The sequence below is a fragment of the Rutidosis leptorrhynchoides genome, chromosome 8, assembly GCF_046630445.1.
Source record: "Rutidosis leptorrhynchoides isolate AG116_Rl617_1_P2 chromosome 8, CSIRO_AGI_Rlap_v1, whole genome shotgun sequence".
NCBI classification, from domain to species: domain Eukaryota; kingdom Viridiplantae; phylum Streptophyta; class Magnoliopsida; order Asterales; family Asteraceae; genus Rutidosis; species Rutidosis leptorrhynchoides.
Genome location: NC_092340.1, coordinates 163,923,222 through 163,945,025, shown reverse-complemented (window position 1 = coordinate 163,945,025; position 21,804 = coordinate 163,923,222).

Below are 21,804 nucleotides of genomic sequence, written 5' to 3'. Positions count from 1 at the left end.
TGAGGATCTTCTTTTACTTAACCGTTTTATTATTTCCCCCACCGGTTCTATTTCCTCCTCCGGTTCCTCCTCTTCCGGTTCTGATTCTTCTTCCGATTCCGACTCTTCTTCCGGTTCCTCTTCAGGAACTTGTGAATCAGTCCAAGAATCATTCCAGTTTACATTTGACTCTTCATTATTATTAGGTGAGTCAATGGGACTTGTTCTAGAGGTAGACATCTATCACATAATATCAAATACGTTAAGAGATTAATATATCACATAATATTCACATGTTAAAAATATATAGTTTCCAACAAAATTTGTTAAGCAATCATTTTTCAAGTAAACATGGTCGAAGTCCAGACTCACTAATGCATCCTAACAAACTCGATAAGACACACTAATGCAAAATTCTGGTTCTCTAAGACCAACGCTCGGATACCAACTGAAATGTCTCGTTCTTATTGATTAAAAACGTTCCATATTAATTGATTTCGTTGCGAGGTTTTGACCTCTATATGAGACATTTTTCAAAGACTGCATTCATTTTTAAAATAAACCATAACCTTTATTTTATAAATAAAGGTTTAAAAAGCTTAACGTAGATTATCAAATAATGATAATCTAAAATATCCTGTTTACACACGACCATTACATAATGGTTTACAATACAAATATGTTACATCGAAATCAGTTTCTTGAATGCAGTTTTTACACAATATCATACAAACATGGACTCCAAATCTTGTCCTTATTTTAGTATGCAACAGCGGAAGCTCTTAGTATTCAACTGAGAATAAACATGCTTTAAACGTCAACAAAAATGTTGGTGAGTTATAGGTTTAACCTATATATATCAAATCGTAACAATAGACTACAAGATTTCATATTTCAATACACATCCCATACATAGAGATAAAAATCATTCATATGGTGAACACCTGGTAACCGACATTAACAAGATGCATATTTAAGAATATCCCCATCATTCCGGGACACCCTTCGGATATGATATAAATTTCGAAGTACTAAATCATCCGGTACTTTGGATGGGGTTTGTTAGGCCCAATAGATCTATCTTTAGGATTCGCGTCAATTAGGGTGTCTGTTCCCTAATTCTTAGATTACCAGACTTAATAAAAAGGGGCATATTCGATTTCGATAATTCAACCATAGAATGTAGTTTCACGTACTTGTGTCTATTTTGTAAATCATTTATAAAACCTGCATGTATTCTCATCCCAAAAATATTAGATTTTAAAAGTGGGACTATAACTCACTTTCACATATTTTTACTTCGTCGAGAAGTTAGACTTGGCCACTGGTTGATTCACGAACGTATAACAATATATACATATATATCAAAGTATGTTCAAAATATATTTACAACACTTTTAATATATTTTGATGTTTTAAGTTTATTTAGTCAGCTGTCCTCGTTAGTAACCTACAACTAGTTGTCCACAGTTAGATGTACAGAAATAAATCGATAAATATTATCTTGAATCAATCCATGACCCAGTGTATACGTGTAGCGACTCCGACAAATCGTCAAGTGACGGCGTCGTCTACGTAGGTCCCATTGCATGGTCATAAGTCTTTAAGACAAAGTTTGACCAAAATATGTCGCCTTCATTTCAAAATAAAGATTGTTCCCAAAGTTTACAAGAATTGTTCAACCAAAAGTTAAGTTACAAGGTTATAAGTACATTTGAAATCTAGGCGACACGGTTTAAAGTAAAGTCAAAGACGCTCCAAGTAATGCATGTATACTCGACATCCAATGCAAGTATCAAATAGTGAGCGGAAGCATGTTTCACATATCGTGTAAGACCTGAGAAAAACATAGAAATCTGTCAACGAAAACGTTGGTGAAATCATAGGTTTAAGTAAGTAAGTGAGTAAAAGTAAGTAAGTTGAACCACAAGGTTTGCAAAGTTGAAATAATAGTAACACATTCTAAAAGTTAATATTCACGAGCACCCAATTATCAAAGCTTAACATTCCATCCATTGTATACCCCATCCATAGTGCTAGAACAAACACTGATTCTCGAAAATATATTTCATCCGTAGACGGTAGCGAACCGTCAAAGATGAGGGTTGTCAACCCATATGGCCATATAACATAAGTTCTCGCTTACACCCGTCAAGTGTAACTAATGATAATCGAATTGAGGCTTTTTGTTCTAAACTCGTATGTAGAATGTTTGTTTTCCCGTTCTTGTGTTCACTTAGTTCAAAAGAATCGTTTATGTTTTCTCATCCCAAATATAAGTTCAAAAAGAGTAAAAGTGGGACTATGATCTCACCTTTGATTGCAAGAGTGAAATAGTACTTCAACAAGTAAACGTGCAAAGAACAATGCTAGTCTTGACCTAAACATATAGGTTGTATCAATAACGGTAAACACAAACGGTCAAAGATGTTCAATTAGTCCTATGGCTCGTTATGACTCGATTAATATAGCATGTGAATCAATTTGTCAAGTTTCATGCACGATACAAGTAGTTAAGTATGTTAGAACGATTGTATAATCGTTTGGTTAAGTTTGACTAAAAGTCAAACTTGGTCAAAGTCAAAGTCAACGGGGTCGGGTCGGGTGTCCGACAATTTTCTCATGATGAGAAGTCATATACGAGCATAATAGTCAAGTTTCATGTTAATCGGAGTTACGGTTAAGCGGGAAACATTTTGGGAGCGTTTAAAGACAAGAAAGTTGGCCTGGGCCATTTGCGCGGTGCGCAATGGGTTGCGCGGCGCGCACCCATGTGCAATACCAGGTCAGAACTCGACCAAGGGAACCATTTATTTGGTTTTTCTGATTTGCGCGGCGCGCAGGTGCACGCGCGGCGCGCATAACCTGGGGAATTGCTGATTGCAGAAAAAATAACTTAAGTAACGAACCAAAACTCATTTTAACATATTTCATGCACCGAAAACACTTAAAACGCATAACCTATATCATTAGAAAGGTAATTTGACAAGGAAAACAACTAAGCACATTTCATCAAGCAATTCATCAATTTCAATAACCGATTTTCCGTCAAGTGATCATTAAGAATCCATTTTCAAAGTTTCAAGCTCATCAAATGCATTTTAAGTTTCGGGAATCCAATTCACACATGTGATATGCCGTTTTGAAGGTAATCAAACACACATTGCAACTAAACACTTATCAACAACAATTCATAGCATTTGATGCACCAAAAGTTCATATAAAGCTTATCAAACCCTAATCCAAAATCACCAAAATCACTAATCAAGTTTATGAAGTTTTACAAATCAACCTACACATCAAATTGAAGCTAGTGACACTAGGAACACATCTAATACTTGCACTTTAACATATTAACAACATTTAAGCATCCAAATCATAAATCAAACACACCAAACTTTCAAGTTCATGCTAGTTATCAAAAATAACGAAATCGAACATATAAATCATATATTCATGTTAGACTTGAGCCATAGACACTAATTAACAACTTTATAAGTTAAAAACATCAAGAACACAAAAATTCTAGTGATTTTAGAAAGTTACCCAAACGAGATGAGGTTGGTATGAAATCGAAGAGGAAGATGCAAGGATTCCAAATATGTAATTTGTTTGGATTGAAGCTTGATCGATTTAAAATGGATGATGATTTCTTGTTTGAAGATTTGAGAGAATTCTTGAAAGTGTTAAAAGAAAATGAAAATGAAAATGGAAGGGAATGGGGAGGTGGGTGTTGACTAGTCAAAAGCTAGTCACATCTTTGCTCCCTTGGCGAAAGTAGTCCCTCGAGTTTGTTGTCGGGTGCGGGAATTAACCAAACGAAATATTTTAAAACGTTAGAGTAAACGAGTGATGTTATAATTAAATAACGAGAATATTATGAACGTTAGTTAACGAAAGATGCCAAATTAAATGACGAAAGATATTATTTAAAAAAAAAGACGGTGTTAAAATAAATTTAACGGAAAAACGCGGGATGTTACATTATCCACACCTCAAAAGAAATTTCGTCCCGAAATTTAGTTGGAAGTAGTAGTCGATATCTCTTACTCGAGACTTTACGTTGTTCATGACATGAATAAGTGTAGGTACGTCCTTGAGTGTTCTCATGAATTTGGATAGTCAGGGTTTTACGTTGTATTAAGGTTTGGTTTTACGATCCCCGGTTTCAACTGGTTTTCCTATGAAGAGAAGTTTGTCATCGATAGTTGGTGTATCTAGCAGGATTGCACGTTCCTGTTCCGCAGGACACGTTTCTAAGTTTGTTACACGAAATGTAGGGTAAACGGAAACTTAATTTAGTCGGAAGTTCTAAACGGTAGGAAGCGGTTCCAATACGCCCCAAGGTTTCAAAAGGTTCGATATTGCGGATATAGCCTTTCTCGATTTCCCAAAATGGATTACACCTTTCCAAGGTGCGGTTTCTCAATATTACGCGGTTACACACTGGGATTTGTGAGGTTTTCATCTAAGTTTGGTATAACTCTTTTGGCGACTACGGATCGTCTCGAGCCCTCCTCGGATTTGAATGATCTCGATTGTTGTTTCTTGATGGAGTTCAGATTTCGGTGGTTGATGCTTTGGTTAAATGAACAGGGGTATGACATTAGCGGTCATATAGGGTTTCGGAAAGTGCGCGTGAACACACGAGTGGTAACTACTGTTGTAAGAGTGATCTACTAAAGGTGACAATACGAGTTTGTGACATGTCTTTCCAAGACCTAAATCGTTCGTTTGCTCGGTTCGTCAGTTTGTGGGTGGTACGCGGTACTCATGTCTAAGCGGGTTCCCAAGGTTTCTTGTAACACTAGAAGTGAAACGAGTATTTCGATACAGGATAAATGACAAAGATACACCGTGTTGGTGTAGAATCTCTTAAGATATGTTTGAACAAGTCAGTTAGGGTTAGAAAAATGTTCGTTAGGACTATTCACCCTCGTGGCGAATACTAATGTAATATAAGGAGTTTCTCTATCCATGGAGAAATGTTACAAGGAGTTTCCTTAAACGGAAATGCGAGCGATAAAGATAGGAGTGAAATGAGGACCTAGAATAGGATGAGCTTACATCTCGAGGTTGCCATAACGTGCCTCTAGTTGTCAAAAGTTGAAGTCTGAAAGAGAAACGAGGTAGTACACGTAGTTGTATAGTTCGGGGTTGAACAATAGTTGACCGATTATCAGGAACACAAGGGCGTTAAGTCAAAGAAGAGTGAAGTATCGTTGGATTGTGTGTTATCTTAAATTCCAGTCATATCAGACAGTAACGGTGAAATAACAGAGGTATGTGTGTGGTACGTGATGACGAGAAAGTTGATCGGATCTACAGTTTAGTATTCGAATTCTTCGTGCAAAATAACGAATTTTAGTTACGTTAATTTTTGAGTCGAGAGAGTATGCCTTTCGGCGTTCATGTAGAAATATTTCCATGTTTGAGTTCCATCTGTTGCTATACGATTTTAACTAGAAATGTTGGTGTGAAGAATCACGCTCAAGGTTCGAACACGGAGAGGTTTAAAGTTTTCCCTTAGTGAGTTAACGAGTTTAAAAGTCGGGTAACACGAGAAAAGTCAGAAATGAATCTTTGGTAATAACAGACGAGATCTAAGATTTTTTTTTTTTTTTTTTTTTTTTTTACGAATACAAGTCCGAGTTGGTAGAGTTTCCTGATTACATGTGGCTTGATTTCAAGATTGATTGTAATGCCTTGACCATTAACATCATGGTCTAGAAAATTGGACTTCGTTCAACAGAAATTCTCACTCGGAGAATTTGGTATAGAGTTGCTCTTTTCTCAAAAGTTCGAGCGTAAGATGGTGATGTTGTTCGTTTTCCTTCTTTACTTAAATAAGTTAAGATGTCATCCATAAATACGATAACAGATTTGTCTAGATAAGTTGCATACGTGGTTTAGGAGGTTCATGAATACGGACGGAGTCCTAAATAAATCAAACGGTACTAAGAGAGATTTACAACTAACGTTGCGAGTTCGGAAGATGGCTTAGGAGACATCGTCTCCCTTAACCCCCAATTGGTGATAACCGGAACGGAGGTCGTTTTGGAATACACACGGGATTCATGCAAGAAATCATGAGGTCATGGATGCGAGGGAGAGGGTATCGGTTTCCAACCGAAAATTACTCAGTTCACAATAATCTATACAAGATGATGGGGAAACATTTTCTTTTTTTTTTTTTTTAACGAATAGGTTCCGAGCTCCCTAGTTCTATAGGTGTCAAGTCAAAAGTCTTAACGTATATCCTCCAATAAAATTTATAGGCACACAATATTTTCCGTTGGTCACTTAAATTGCCTAAGTAGTGTCTAGGGGAAAAAGGTGGAATATAAAGAGCACGAGTCAAATCCTTGGTTATAAAACGTCTAACGGTACTCGAATCGAATAAGTATGAAATATACGGTTTGTTGTGAAGAAACGTACCCGTGACTAGTCCATCATCGTCTCGGGCATCCTAGGTGTCGATGTTGTAAGTTCAACGGCGCGCGTTGGTTTTTGCTTTATTCTTTGGGCATTCATTCCTAAAATGACCCGATTGGCCACATTTGTAGCAAATACTCGGCTTTGGTGCGTCGGGCCCCTTTTGAGTGACGGGGGCGGTACTTCCACAATACTTGGCAATATGACCACTACCTTGGCAGCGATGGCAAATTGGCTTGCCACATTCACCAAAATGATGCTTGTGGCATTTATTGCAAAAAGGTCGTGTCCCGGCATAACTTTTCTTGCCGACGGGGGTGAGAGGTTCCTTGGCAAAGTTGTTGTTGTAGTTACTCGATTGGGGGGCTTCCCATGTTCTTTTGTTGTTACTCGGGTGGTTCTCGACCATTGGTGCCGGTGCTTCCATTTCATTCGCCGTTTCTAAAGTTTGGCGGGCCTTGGTTAAAGCCTCTTGTAGGTTAGTGGGTTGGGATGCCATTACCCCGTGTTGAATGCTCTTAGGGAGGCCATCCATGTAAAGTTCGACTCTTAGGGATTCGGAAGTCATGAGATTTGGACACATTGAGACTAGTTCGGTGAACCGTTGATTATAAGTTCCGAGGTCATTCCCGACCGTTTTTAAATTCCTTAGACCCTGTTCGAGCCTCCGAGTCTCGTCGCGCGGGAAGTATTCGGTGATCATTCTTTCTCTTAATTCGGTCCAAGAGAGTGTGTGGGCTTCATCGCTTCCCACTAATTGTACATACGTGTTCCACCATGAGAGAGCAATACCGGTGAAAGTGAGGGTGGAAAACTTGACCTTATCTTGGTCTCGACAACCGCTTGTGTTAAAAACGGTCTCCATTTGTTCAAACCATCGGGTGAGAGTAACCGGTCCCCCGGTTCCATCGAAAGTGGGAGGATTGTACTTCATGAAGTTCTTGTAGGAGCAACCTTCGATTGAATTACCGGCTCCATGATTGTTGTTGTTAGAAAAGTGATCGGCCACGGCCGTACCCACGGCGGTGGTTATCATTCGTTGAAGAGCTTGTTCTTGAGTTTCGAGAGGAGTATTGTGTTGACCTTGGTGAGCCATTGTTCCTTCATGACACAAGAATATCGTTGGTTAGTATTTTCAACAATACTAACCGGAGTATGGAATAAGGATAAAGAGAAAATTTTCCTTGACTCGCCTTAAATTCTCTATGTCATAGTGTCGGAACGTCCATGTGAATCACCGTAATATAATCCCGGAAATTATATTACCCTGATTCTCATGTGCATTTAACATTACTTCATAAAGTCAAGGTGGCGCATCAACAAAATTTATCAACGTAAGATCAAGATCGAATACGAGTTAGATATGATAGAAGAGTTCGAGTATAAATGCACAAATAGTCAAGTAATTCCTACTTTAGTCTATATGCCGGTTGTAGTCTAGATTCACCTATGTACCCTATGACCCGGGGTGGACACAAATGAACTCTAAATCCCTACAACCAATGCTCTGATACCACTTGTAGCGACCCCGACAAATCGTCAAGTGACGGCGTCGTCTACGTAGGTCCCATTGCATGGTCATAAGTCTTTAAGACAAAGTTTGACCAAAATATGTCGCCTTCATTTCAAAATAAAGATTGTTCCCAAAGTTTACAAGAATTGTTCAACCAAAAGTTAAGTTACAAGGTTATAAGTACATTTGAAATCTAGGCGACACGGTTTAAAGTAAAGTCAAAGATGCTCCAAGTAATGCATGTATACTCGACATCCAATGCAAGTATCAAATAGTGAGCGGAAGCATGTTTCACATATCGTGTAAGACCTGAGAAAAACATAGAAATCTGTCAACGAAAACGTTGGTGAAATCATAGGTTTAAGTAAGTAAGTGAGTAAAAGTAAGTAAGTCGAACCACAAGGTTTGCAAAGTTGAAATAATAGTAACACATTCTAAAAGTTAATATTCACGAGCACCCAATTATCAAAGCTTAACATTCCATCCATTGTATACCCCATCCATAGTGCTAGAACAAACACTGATTCTCGAAAATATATTTCATCCATAGACGGTAGCGAACCGTCAAAGATGAGGGTTGTCAACCCATATGGCCATATAACATAAGTTCTCGCTTACACCCGTCAAGTGTAACTAATGATAATCGAATTGAGGCTTTTTGTTCTAAACTCGTATGTAGAATGTTTGTTTTCCCGTTCTTGTGTTCACTTAGTTCAAAAGAATCGTTTATGTTTTCTCATCCCAAATATAAGTTCAAAAAGAGTAAAAGTGGGACTATGATCTCACCTTTGATTGCAAGAGTGAAATAGTACTTCAACAAGTAAACGTGCAAAGAACAATGCTAGTCTTGACCTAAACATATAGGTTGTATCAATAACGGTAAACACAAACGGTCAAAGATGTTCAATTAGTCCTATGGCTCGTTACGACTCGATTAATATAGCATGTGAATCAATTTGTCAAGTTTCATGCACGATACAAGTAGTTAAGTATGTTAGAACGATTGTATAATCGTTTGGTTAAGTTTGACTAAAAGTCAAACTTGGTCAAAGTCAAAGTCAACGGGGTCGGGTCGGGTGTCCGACAATTTTCTCATGATGAGAAGTCATATACGAGCATAATAGTCAAGTTTCATGTTAATCGGAGTTACGGTTAAGCGGGAAACATTTTGGGAGCGTTTAAAGACAAGAAAGTTGGCCTGGGCCATTTGCGCGGTGCGCAATGGGTTGCGCGGCGCGCACCCATGTGCAATACCAGGTCAGAACTCGACCAAGGGAACCATTTATTTGGTTTTTCTGATTTGCGCGGCGCGCAGGTGCACGCGCGGCGCGCATAACCTGGGGAATTGCTGATTGCAGAAAAAATAACTTAAGTAACGAACCAAAACTCATTTTAACATATTTCATGCACCGAAAACACTTAAAACGCATAACCTATATCATTAGAAAGGTAATTTGACAAGGAAAACAACTAATCACATTTCATCAAGCAATTCATCAATTTCAATAACCGATTTTCCGTCAAGTGATCATTAAGAATCCATTTTCAAAGTTTCAAGCTCATCAAATGCATTTTAAGTTTCGGGAATCCAATTCACACATGTGATATGCCGTTTTGAAGGTAATCAAACACACATTGCAACTAAACACTTATCAACAACAATTCATAGCATTTGATGCACCAAAAGTTCATATAAAGCTTATCAAACCCTAATCCAAAATCACCAAAAATCACTAATCAAGTTTATGAAGTTTTACAAATCAACCTACACATCAAATTGAAGCTAGTGACACTAGGAACACATCTAATACTTGCACTTTAACATATTAACAACATTTAAGCATCCAAATCATAAATCAAACACACCAAACTTTCAAGTTCATGCTAGTTATCAAAAATAACGAAATCGAACATATAAATCATATATTCATGTTAGACTTGAGCCATAGACACTAATTAACAACTTTATAAGTTAAAAACATCAAGAACACAAAAATCTAGTGATTTTAGAAAGTTACCCAAACGAGATGAGGTTGGTATGAAATCGAAGAGGAAGATGCAAGGATTCCAAATATGTAATTTGTTTGGATTGAAGCTTGATCGATTTAAAATGGATGATGATTTCTTGTTTGAAGATTTGAGAGAATTCTTGAAAGTGTTAAAAGAAAATGAAAATGAAAATGGAAGGGAATGGGGAGGTGGGTGTTGACTAGTCAAAAGCTAGTCACATCTTTGCTCCCTTGGCGAAACTAGTCCCTCGAGTTTGTTGTCGGGTGCGGGAATTAACCAAACGAAATATTTTAAAACGTTAGAGTAAACGAGTGATGTTATAATTAAATAACGAGAATATTATGAACGTTAGTTAACGAAAGATGCCAAATTAAATGACGAAAGATATTATTTAAAAAAAAAGACGGTGTTAAAATAAATTTAACGGAAAAACGCGGGATGTTACAATACGTATCTCAGTATTGATCACAACTCAAACTATATATATTTTGGAATCAACCTCAACCCTGTATAGCTAACTCCAACATTCACATATAGAGTGTCTATGGTTGTTCCGAAATATATATAGATGTGTCGACATGATAGGTTGAAACATTGTATACGTGTCTATGGTATCTCAAGATTACATAATATACAATACAAGTTGATTAATTTATGGTTGGAATAGATTTGTTACCAATTTTCACGTAGCTAAAATGAGAAAAATTATCCAATCTTGTTTTACCCATAACTTCTTCATTTTAAATCCGTTTTGAGTGAATCAAATTTCTATGGTTTCATATTGAACTCTATTTTATGAATCTAAACAGAAAAAGTATAGGTTTATAGTTGGAAAAATAAGTTACAAGTCATTTTTGTAAAGGTAGTCATTTCAGTCGAAAGAACGACGTCTAGATGACCATTTTAGAAAACATACTTCCACTTTGAGTTTAACCATAATTTTTGGATATAGTTTCATGTTCATAATAAAAATCATTTTCCCAGAATAACAACTTTTAAATCAAAGTTTATCATTGTTTTTAATTAACTAACCCAAAACAGCCCGCGGTGTTACTACGACGGCGTAAATCCGGTTTTACGGTGTTTTTCGTGTTTCCAGGTTTTAAATCATTAAGTTAGCATATCATATAGATATATAACATGTTTTTAGTTGATTTTAAAAGTCAAGTTTGAAGGATTAACTTTTGTTTGCGAACAAGTTTAGAATTATCTAAACTATGTTATAGTGATTACAAGTTTAAACCTTCGAATAAGATAACTTTATATGTATGAATCGAATGATGTTATGAACATTATTACTACCTTAAGTTCCTTGGATAAACCTACTGGAAAAGAGAAAAATGGATCTAGCTTCAACGGATCCTTGGATGGCTCGAAGTTCTTGAAGCAGAATCATGACACGAAAACAAGTTCAAGTAAGATCATCACTTGAAATAAGATTGTTATAGTTATAGAAATTGAACCAAAGTTTGAATATAATTATTACCTTGTATTAGAATGATAACCTACTGTAATAAACAAAGATTTCTTGAGGTTGGATGATCACCTTACAAGATTGGAAGTGAGCTAGCAAACTTGAAAGTATTCTTGATTTTATGTAACTAGAACTTGTAGAATATATGAAGAACACTTAGAACTTGAAGATAGAACTTGAGAGAGATCAATTAGATGAAGAAAATTGAAGAATGAAAGTGTTTGTAGGTCCTTTTGGTCGTTGGTGTATGGATTAGATATAAAGGATATGTAATTTTGTTTTCATGTAAATAAGTCATGAATGGTTACTCATATTTTTGTAATTTTATGAGATATTTCATGCTAGTTGCCAAATGATGGTTACCATATGTGTTAGGTGACTCAAATGGGCTGCTAAGAGCTGATCATTGGAGTGTATATACCAATAGTACATACATCTAAAAGCTGTGTATTGTACGAGTACGAATACGGGTGCATAAGAGTAGAATTGTTGATGAAACTGAACGAGGATGTAATTGTAAGAATTTTTGTTAAGTAGAAGTATTTTGATAAGTTTATTGAAGTCTTTCAAAAGTGTATAAATACATATTAAAACACTACATGTATATACATTTTAACTGAGTCGTTAAGTCATCGTTAGTCGTTACATGTAAGTGTTGTTTTGAAACCTTTAGGTTAACGATCTTGTTAAATGTTGTTAACCCAATGTTTATAATATCAAATGAGATTTTAAATTATTATATTATCATGATATTATCATGTATGAATATCTCTTAATATGATATATACACATTAAATGTCTTTACAACGATAATCGTTACATATATGTCTCGTTTAAAAATCATTAATTAGTAGTCTTGTTTTTACATGTGTAGTTCATTGTTAATATACTTAATGATATGTTTACTTATCATAGTATCATGTTAACTATATATATATCCATATATATGTCATCATATAGTTTTTACAAGTTTTAACGTTCGTGAATCACCGGTCAACTTGGGTGGTCAATTGTCTATATGAAACATATTTCAATTAATCAAGTCTTAACAAGTTTGATTGCTTAACATGTTGGAAACATTTAATCATGTAAATATCAATCTCAATTAATATATATAAACATGGAAAAGTTTGGGTCACTACATTTTAGGTCACTGAGTCCGGGTAGACGAATTCCCAGTTATTCTTGAAGATACTTCAAATCCACTTGCACTTACCCACAGAACCAATTACAGTAGTACTCCCCCTAAGACTGAAATGAGATCAATCTTCGACTAACTCCTCTGATAAAAGACACACTCAAAGTATCTTGACTGTAGAATCTTCTTTCTCGGCATTCAATGTATCCCATTCTCTCAACACTTTAAACAAGCATAAATGTCTTCATCACGACTTGCCTACTGTAATGGGCAAAATATCAGAGAAATCTGATTCACAATTTATCTTATTCATCACACGTCGTCAATCTAGTATCTCATGATTGCGCATCACTCTCATCAATTCCCTTGACATAGTGGAATCTTCTCAAATGCTCTATATACATTGGAATTTCCACAACCAGGTTCCTTCACACAATGGAACTCTCAAAATTGGGAATTTAAAAAGTTTTGCCCCATAAATAATCCGATGCTTCTGAATACCCCACAAAAATACTTCATAACACTCGTGTCTCGTGTACTCATCTTACACGGACGATGCGGAATTAAACACGTCATTGGCCCATAAACAGTCAGATGCTCCTGGCTGCCCCACTAATCTTCACATGACACGAGTGTTTTTACATCACTTACTAAATCAGCTCAACGGACTAAGGAGGTTGTCCGCTAAACTTTGTATATTAATGCTTCAGTAAATAGTAAACATTTTCTCACTATCAATAACGCTTGAGTAGGTCAATGTTGATTGTGCGTCTTATAAATACACCCCACGAATAAAAATCCAAAGTAGCTTCGCACGAGTTCAAATCTTCATTCGTACAGATCAATCGAACCTATACGACTGAATTTAAGATACGTGTGACATCACTTAACACATAACAGTAAAGGTTCACGGGCTCATGGTGTCTTGTTGGTACTTCTGTCGTGCAAACCAAGTTTATGTCAGAATTATCATGATGCAAGACCCAGTGAGTCACTAAATTCATAAACGTGTAGCTTAATTCATATTTCCTGCACAAATCACCTTCTCGTACGCTTCTCGATACAATCACATCTTAATCTCATCTCAAACACACATCAATCGGTATAAATGACTTTGTTGGTTGACAAACACATAAGCTCATGGGTTAATTCGAGTTGCAGAATCAAATTCGGATACTTTAAAGTTGAACTTCCTTTTGTTTCATGACAATTTTGTTGATCTTTAAGCACTAAGGACCATGGATGAAAAGTATAGTCACTTGCAAGCTTTAAGGACCATAGTTGAAAAATTCACAAAACTTGAGGGACCAGAAGTGTAAAGTTTGAAACTTCAGGGACTAAAAGTGTTACTTTTCTAAAGTTCAGGGGCTAAAAATGAAAATTTCAAAAAGTTGAGGGACTAAAAATGAAAATTTCGAAAATATTTTCAAAATTTTGCATTGGAAGTCCCTGGGAATTAACTGCAGTTAAAGTAATGTTAACTGAAGGACTAGCGGTGTAAATTAATTGTTGGGTAAAGGTGGACTGGGTTCGTGAACTTTTCAGATGGTAGTGGGTTCACGGTTCAGATAAGGGTTCAAGAGTTCAAGGGAGGTCAGCTGACCAGGTCAGCCTCTAGAAGGTTCAATTTTGATGGTTCAAAGGTTCATGGATGTATGTGGTGACATATGCGTCCAGATACATACAGTTGTATGTTGTTGGTGAGAGAGGAAACATGGAGACAAAAGGGAATCTTGCCACCTGGGACCAGCTGTTGTCCTCTCTCCTCTATTCAGCCGACAATAAGCAAAGTCAGGTAGGGTCCACGCGCTGAAATTTTTTTTTAAATTTCAGCGGACAAAGGTGTCGTAGTGGTGGGTCCCGCTGAACAACATCCACAAAATTACTGTCTTGCCACTCGTCTTTTTATTATCTGCATGTTAGCACACTGTTTGTCTTCTTCATCACAACATTAAACGTACGCATGATAAATAATACCATCAAACCAGAAAATTTAACTCATCAATCCTACGTTTCAAGCATCCACGCGTGTGTTTCATCAGCCACTCGTACGTCTGAGCTAAAGCAACACATCTTCTTCAACCTTAATCCTAACCGTACGATTCATCCCTTAAGAACAAGAATTCGAACTTCTTTAAGTGTAAACCGTACGAGTAAGTGTCTCCACTCGTATACTCGAAGGTTTAATCATATGTTTGGGCTATCACACGCATGATCCACTCTCTTCTTCATGTTCTTCACAATTCCGGCAGTGGTGGTGGTTCCATGGCGGCATACGGTGGCTTTCATGGGAAACTCATCAAACCTTCATGAAAATGGCTAAAAATTTGCACACAACAGCACAAGACCACAACTAAGAACCCTACAACCTCAAATTTCCCAAACAATCCCTCAGATCTGGGCTTCAAGTCGATTTCAGTTTCAAAAACCCAAAAACAAAAATTTCTTATAACTTGCTCAATACTTCGAATCAGGAGCTGTAATTTTGAAGAATCATACACAAGATGATTACCAACAATTCCCAATTCTTAGTTTTTCCAGATTCGTGCTAAATCATCAAAACCCAAATTTAGTCAACAAAAGTCAAACCGAATTCCAAACTTCAAATTCATCAAATTGCAACAGATTAATCTAATCTTGTTTGATCTTAGGCACTGATACCATTTGTTGGATCCCTTGCATCAGTTACTAGGATCTTTAGATCAAGGAACAAGCATCGATTAGCAAATTGAGCTTAATATGTGATAAATGAGATTAACATGTGATGAACATAATAAAACTCAGCTGTATTCAATCAATAACAGTCATAATTACATGTAATGAAAGAGAGAAATGATTACAATAAACAATTACATGAATTAAGAAAACTCGATTTAGCATTTCCATGGTGGTTGGAGCATCAATCCACCATGGATCCTCCTCACCATGATGGTGAAGAGGAGGAGCACACACCTCACACACACTCAAGTATTCTTGGTGGAAACATCAAATGATCAAGAACAAGGAAAACTCTATTTATAGTGTCTGTCATCTGTCAGCTCACACGCACGATTGAGGTCTCAACCGTACGTCTGACAGTATTCAACCGTACGAGTGACATCAGTCACTTGTATGACAGACCTATATTAAATGTTTGGTCACATATGCTCCTACGACATGAGTTTTCTAGTTCAATAGACCCCTAGGTGTACAACGTAGACCTAAACCATTCTCAGGTTATTCGACAGCGATGGACAAATCCATTTCGTACACTAACATATAATTTCGGTGCTATCAGTGCACCTCACCATAGGGCTCCCTGTGCTCCGGACCATCGGTCTCCTCGTGCACCTAACCATCAGTCTCCTCATGTGTCGGACCATCGAGCTTCTCATGTCCTGGACCATCCTGATCCTCATGTCTAGGGTCATCAGCCTAATCGTGGCTAGTCTCAGCGGGCTCTTTGGGGTTGTTTGCCCATTTCTTAGGACTCAGTTTAGTGGACGGAGACTTCAAATAAGGAAAACCATGACTTCTTCTCTGACTTTACCTGATGACGCGCGGAGCAGACTTAATGTGCTCCTCTGATGCAGACTTAATTTGATCCTCTGATACTGGCCGAGTGTCCGTCATGTAATCTGAGTGTCTGTCCTCATCAACAAAATCATCAACATTGTCATCATGTTAATTCCATCACATACATAACATTTAGATTAACAAAAAAAGTACTTCATTGATGGTTAATGTTAGGAAATTAAATGGTAAATATTGTGTACCTGAAAATTGTCATGCTCAGACAAACAGTTCTCCAGTTCCTTAATGCATTCATCTGGGGACTTTATTATGTCGATTTGGTTCTTTATTAGGTCACCTTGATACTTTATTTGGCCGGCATGCTCTTCAACACGCCGCACCATCTCGTCAAGCCTCCGCTCAAGATCGATAACCCGATCTTGGTGACCTCCAATAGCATGATCAACTGTCAAAGGAATCTCAATCCCATTACCCCCGACACCCTTAACCTCTGTCAAAGGAATGTCATTGAAATGTCCCGTTCATATTGATTATAAACGTTCCATATTAATTGATTTCGTCGAGAGGTTTTGACCTCTATCTGAGACGTTTTTCAAAGACTGCATTCATTTTTAAAACAACCATAACCTTTATTTTATCTATAAAGGTTTAAAAAGCATTACGTAGATTATCAAATAATGATAATCTAAAATATACCGTTTACACACGACCATTACATAATGGTTTACAATAAGAATATATTACATCAAAAATAAGTTTCTTGAATGCAGTTTTTACATAATATCATACAACCATGAACTCCAAATCTTGTCCTTATTTTAGTATACAACAGCGTAATCTCTTAATAATCACCTGAGAATAAACATGCTTAAAACGTCAACAAAAATGTTGGTGAGTTATAGGTTTAACCTATATATTATCTGAAATCTCTCGTTCATATTGATTATAAACGTTCCATATTAATTGATTTCGTCGCGAGGTTTTAACCTCTATATGAGACGTTTTTCAAAGACTGCATTCATTTTTAAAACAACCGTAACCTTTATTTTATCTATAAAGGTTTAAAAAGCATTACGTAGATTATCAAATAATGATAATCTAAAATATACCGTTTACACACGATCATTACATAATGGTTTACAATAAGAATATATTACATCAAAAATAAGTTTCTTGAATGCAGTTTTTACATAATATCATACAAGCATGGACTCCAAATCTTGTCCTTATTTTAGTATGCAACAGCGGAAGCTCTTAATAATCACCTGACAATAAACATGCTTAAAACGTCAACAAAAAATGTTGGTGAGTTATAGGTTTAACCTATATATTATCAAATCATAATAATAGACCACAAGATTTCATATTTCAATATACATCCCATACATAGAGATAAAATTCATTCATATGGTGAACACCTGGTAACCGACATTAACAAGATGCATATATAAGAATATCCCCATCATTCCGGGACACCCTTCGGATATGATATAAATTTCAAAGTACTAAAGCATCCGGTACTTTGGATGGGGTTTGTTAGGCCCAATAGATCTATCTTTAGGATTCGCGTCAATTAGGGTGTCTGTTCCCTAATTCTTAGATTACCAGACTTAATAAAAAGGGGCATATTCGATTTCGATAATTCAACCATAGAATTTAGTTTCACGTACTTGTATCTATTTTGTAAATCATTTATCTGCATGTATTCTCATCCCAAAAATATTAGATTTTAAAAGTGGGACTATAACTCACTTTCACATATTTTTACTTCATCGGGAAGTAAGATTTGGCCACTGGTCGATTCACGAACCTATAACAAATATGTACATATATATCAAAGTATGTTCAAAATATATTTACAACACTTTTAATACATTTTGATGTTTTAAGTTAATTAAGTCAGCTGTCCTCGTTAGTAACCTACAACTAGTTGTCCACAGTTAGATGTACAGAAATAAATCGATAAATATTATCTTGAATCAATCCACGACCCAGTGTATACGTATCTCAGTGTTGATCACAACTCAAACTATATATATATTTTGGAATCAACCTCAACCCTGTATAGCTAACTCCAACATTCACATATAGAGTGTCTATGGTTGTTCCGCAATATATATATAGATGGGTCGACATGATAGGTCGAAACATTGTATACTTGTCTATGGTATCTCAAGATTACATAATATGGTTGGAATAGATTTATTACTAACTTTCACGTAGGTAAAATGAGTAGTTTTTATCAATCTTGTTTTACTCGCCATTTCTTCGTTTCTAATCCGTTTTGAGTGATTCCAGTGGCCACGGTTTCGTATTTAACTTAACTTTATGAATCTAAACAGAAAAAATTATATAAGTTTATAGTCAAAAATACAAGTTACAAGTCGTTTTTGAAAGAGGTAGTCATTTCCGTCGAAAGAACGACATCTTGATGACCATTTTGAAAAACATACTTTCACTTTGAGTTTAACCATGATTTTTGGATATAGTTTCATGTTCATAAGAAAAATCATTTTTCCAGAAGTATAGCTTTTAAATCAAAGTTCTTCTTAGCTTTTAATTATCCCAACCAAAACAGCCCCCGGTTTTACTACGACGGCGTATATCCAGTTTTATGGTGTTTATCGTGTTTCCGGGTTTTAAATCATTAAGTTAGCATATCATATAGATATAGAACATGTGTTTAGTTGATTTTAAAAGTCTAGTTAGAAGGATTAACTTTATTTGCGAACAAGTTTAGAATTAACTAAACTATGTTCTAGTGATTACAAGTTTATAACATTGAATAAGACAGATTTTTATGTATGAATCGAATGATGTTATGAACATCATTACTACCTCAAGTTCCTTGGATAAACCTACTAGAAATGAGAAAAATGGATCTAGCTTCAAAGGATCCTTGGATGGCTTGAAAGTTCTTGAAGCAGAATCATGACACGAAAACAATTTCAAGTAAGATTTCCACTCGAAATAAGATTGTTATAGTTATAGAAATTGAATTAAAGTTTGAATATGATTATTACCTTGTATTAGAAAGATAACCTACTGTAAGTAACAAAGGTTTCTTGATCTTGGATGATTACTTGGAATGGATTTATAAAACTTGGAAGTAAACTTGCAATCTTGGAAATATTCTTGATTTTATGAAACTAGAACTTTTGGAATTTATGAAGAACACTTAGAACTTAAAGATAGAACTAGAGAGAGATCAATTAGATAAAGAAAATTGAAGAATGAAAGTGTTTGTAGGTGTTTTTGGTCGTTGGTGTATGGATTAGATATAAAGGATATGTAATTTTGTTTTCATGTAAATAAGTCATGAATGATTACTCATATTTTTGTAATTTTATGAGATATTTCATGCTAGTTGCCAAATGATGGTTCCCACATGTGTTAGGTGACTCACATGGGCTGCTAAGAGCTGATCATTGGAGTGTATATACCAATAGTACATACATCTAAAAGCTGTGTATTGTACGAGTACGAATACGGGTGCATACGAGTAGAATTGTTGATGAAACTGAATGAGGATGTAATTGTAAGAATTTTTGTTAAGTAGAAGTATTTTGATAAGTGTCTTGAAGTCTTTCAAAAGTGTATGAATACACATTAAAATACTACATGCATATACATTTTAACTGAGTCGTTAAGTCATCGTTAGTCGTTACATGTAAGTGTTGTTTTGAAACCTTTATGTTAACGATCTTGTTAAATGTTGTTAACCCAATGTTTATAATATCAAATGAGATTTTAAATTGTTATATTATCATGATATTATGATATATCAATATATATTAATATGATATATACATTTAAATGTCGTTACAACGATAATCGTTACATATATGTCTCGTTTCGAAATCTTTAAGTTAGTAGTCTTGTTTTTACTTATGTAGTCATTGTTAATACACTTAATGATAGTCTCCTTTTTAAGTATATAACTTATTGTTACTATTTTTGATGCGATACTTGATGATCATTATATCATGTTAAACATACATATTTATTCATTTATGTATCATCATGTCATATACAACTTATAGCGTTCATGAATCATTGGTCAAACTGGGTAATCAGACGTTTACAAAATTTCTGTTTCAATTAACCAAGTCTTAACAAGTTTGATTGCTTAACATGTTGGAATCATTTAATCATGTAAATATAGTTTTCATTAAACATATAATCATAGAAAGGTTCTGGAAAAGTATTGAATGAACCTTCTGTAGTAACCAGCTAGTCCTAAAAACTGGCGTATGTGTTTCGGAGTTTTCGGGGTTTCCCACTTTTCAACAGTTTCTATCTTTGCCGGATCCACCTTAATACCTTCTTTGTTCACTATGTGACCGAGGAATTGAACTTCTTTCAATCAAAATGCACACTTTGAAAATTTAGCGTACAGTTTTTCTTTCCTCAATAACTCTAGCACTTTTCTCAAATGTTCTTCGTGCTCTTGATCATTCTTTGAGTAAATAAGTATGTCATCGATGAAAACAATGACAAACTTGTCAAGGTATGGTCCACACACTCGGTTTGTGAATCTTTATTGAACTTAACTTTATGAATCTAAATAGAAAAAGTATAAGTTTATAGTCAAAAATACAAGTTACAAGTCGTTTTTGAAAGAGGTAGTCATTTCCGTCGAAAGAACGACATCTTGATGACCATTTTGAAAAACATACTTTCACTTTGAGTTTAACCATGATTTTTGGATATAGTTTCATGTTCATAAGAAAAATCATTTTTCCAGAAGTATAGCTTTTAAATCAAAGTTCTTCTTAGCTTTTAATTAACCCAACCAAAACAGCCCCCGGTTTTACTACGACGGCGTATATCCAGATTTATGGTGTTTATCGTGTTTCCGGGTTTTAAATCATTAAGTTAGCATATCATATAGATATAGAACACGTGTTTAGTTGATTTTAAAAGTCTAGTTAGAAGGATTAACTTTATTTGCGAACAAGTTTAGAATTAACTAAACTATGTTCTAGTGATTACAAGTTTATAACATTGAATAAGACAGCTTTTTATGTATGAATAGAATGATGTTATGAACATCATTACTACCTCAAGTTCCTTGGATAAACCTACTGGAAATGAGAAAAATGGATCTAGCTTCAAAGGATCCTTGGATGGCTTGAAAGTTCTTGAAGCAGAATCATGACACGAAAACAATTTCAAGTAAGATTTTCACTCGAAATAAGATTGTTATAGTTATAGAAATTGAATTAAAGTTTAAATATGATTATTACATTGTATTAGAAAGATAACCTACTGTAATTAACAAAGGTTTCTTGATCTTGGATGATTACTTGGAAAGGATTTAGAAAACTTGGAAGTAAACTTGCAATCTTGGAAATATTCTTGATTTTATGAAACTAGAACTTTTGGAATTTATGAAGAACACTTAGAACTTGAAGATAGAACTAGAGAGAGATCAATTAGATGAAGAAAATTGAAGAATGAAAGTATTTGTAGGTGTTTTTGGTCGTTGGTGTATGGATTAGATATAAAGGATATGTAATTTTGTTTTCATGTAAATAAGTCATGAATGATTACTCATATTTTTGTAATTTTATGAGATATTTCATGCTAGTTGCCAAATTATGGTTCCCACATGTGTTAGGTGACTCACATGGGCTGCTAAGAGCTAATCATTGGAGTGTATATATCAATAGTACATACATCTAAAAGCTGTGTATTGTACGAATACGAATACGGGTGCATACGAGTAGAATTGTTGAT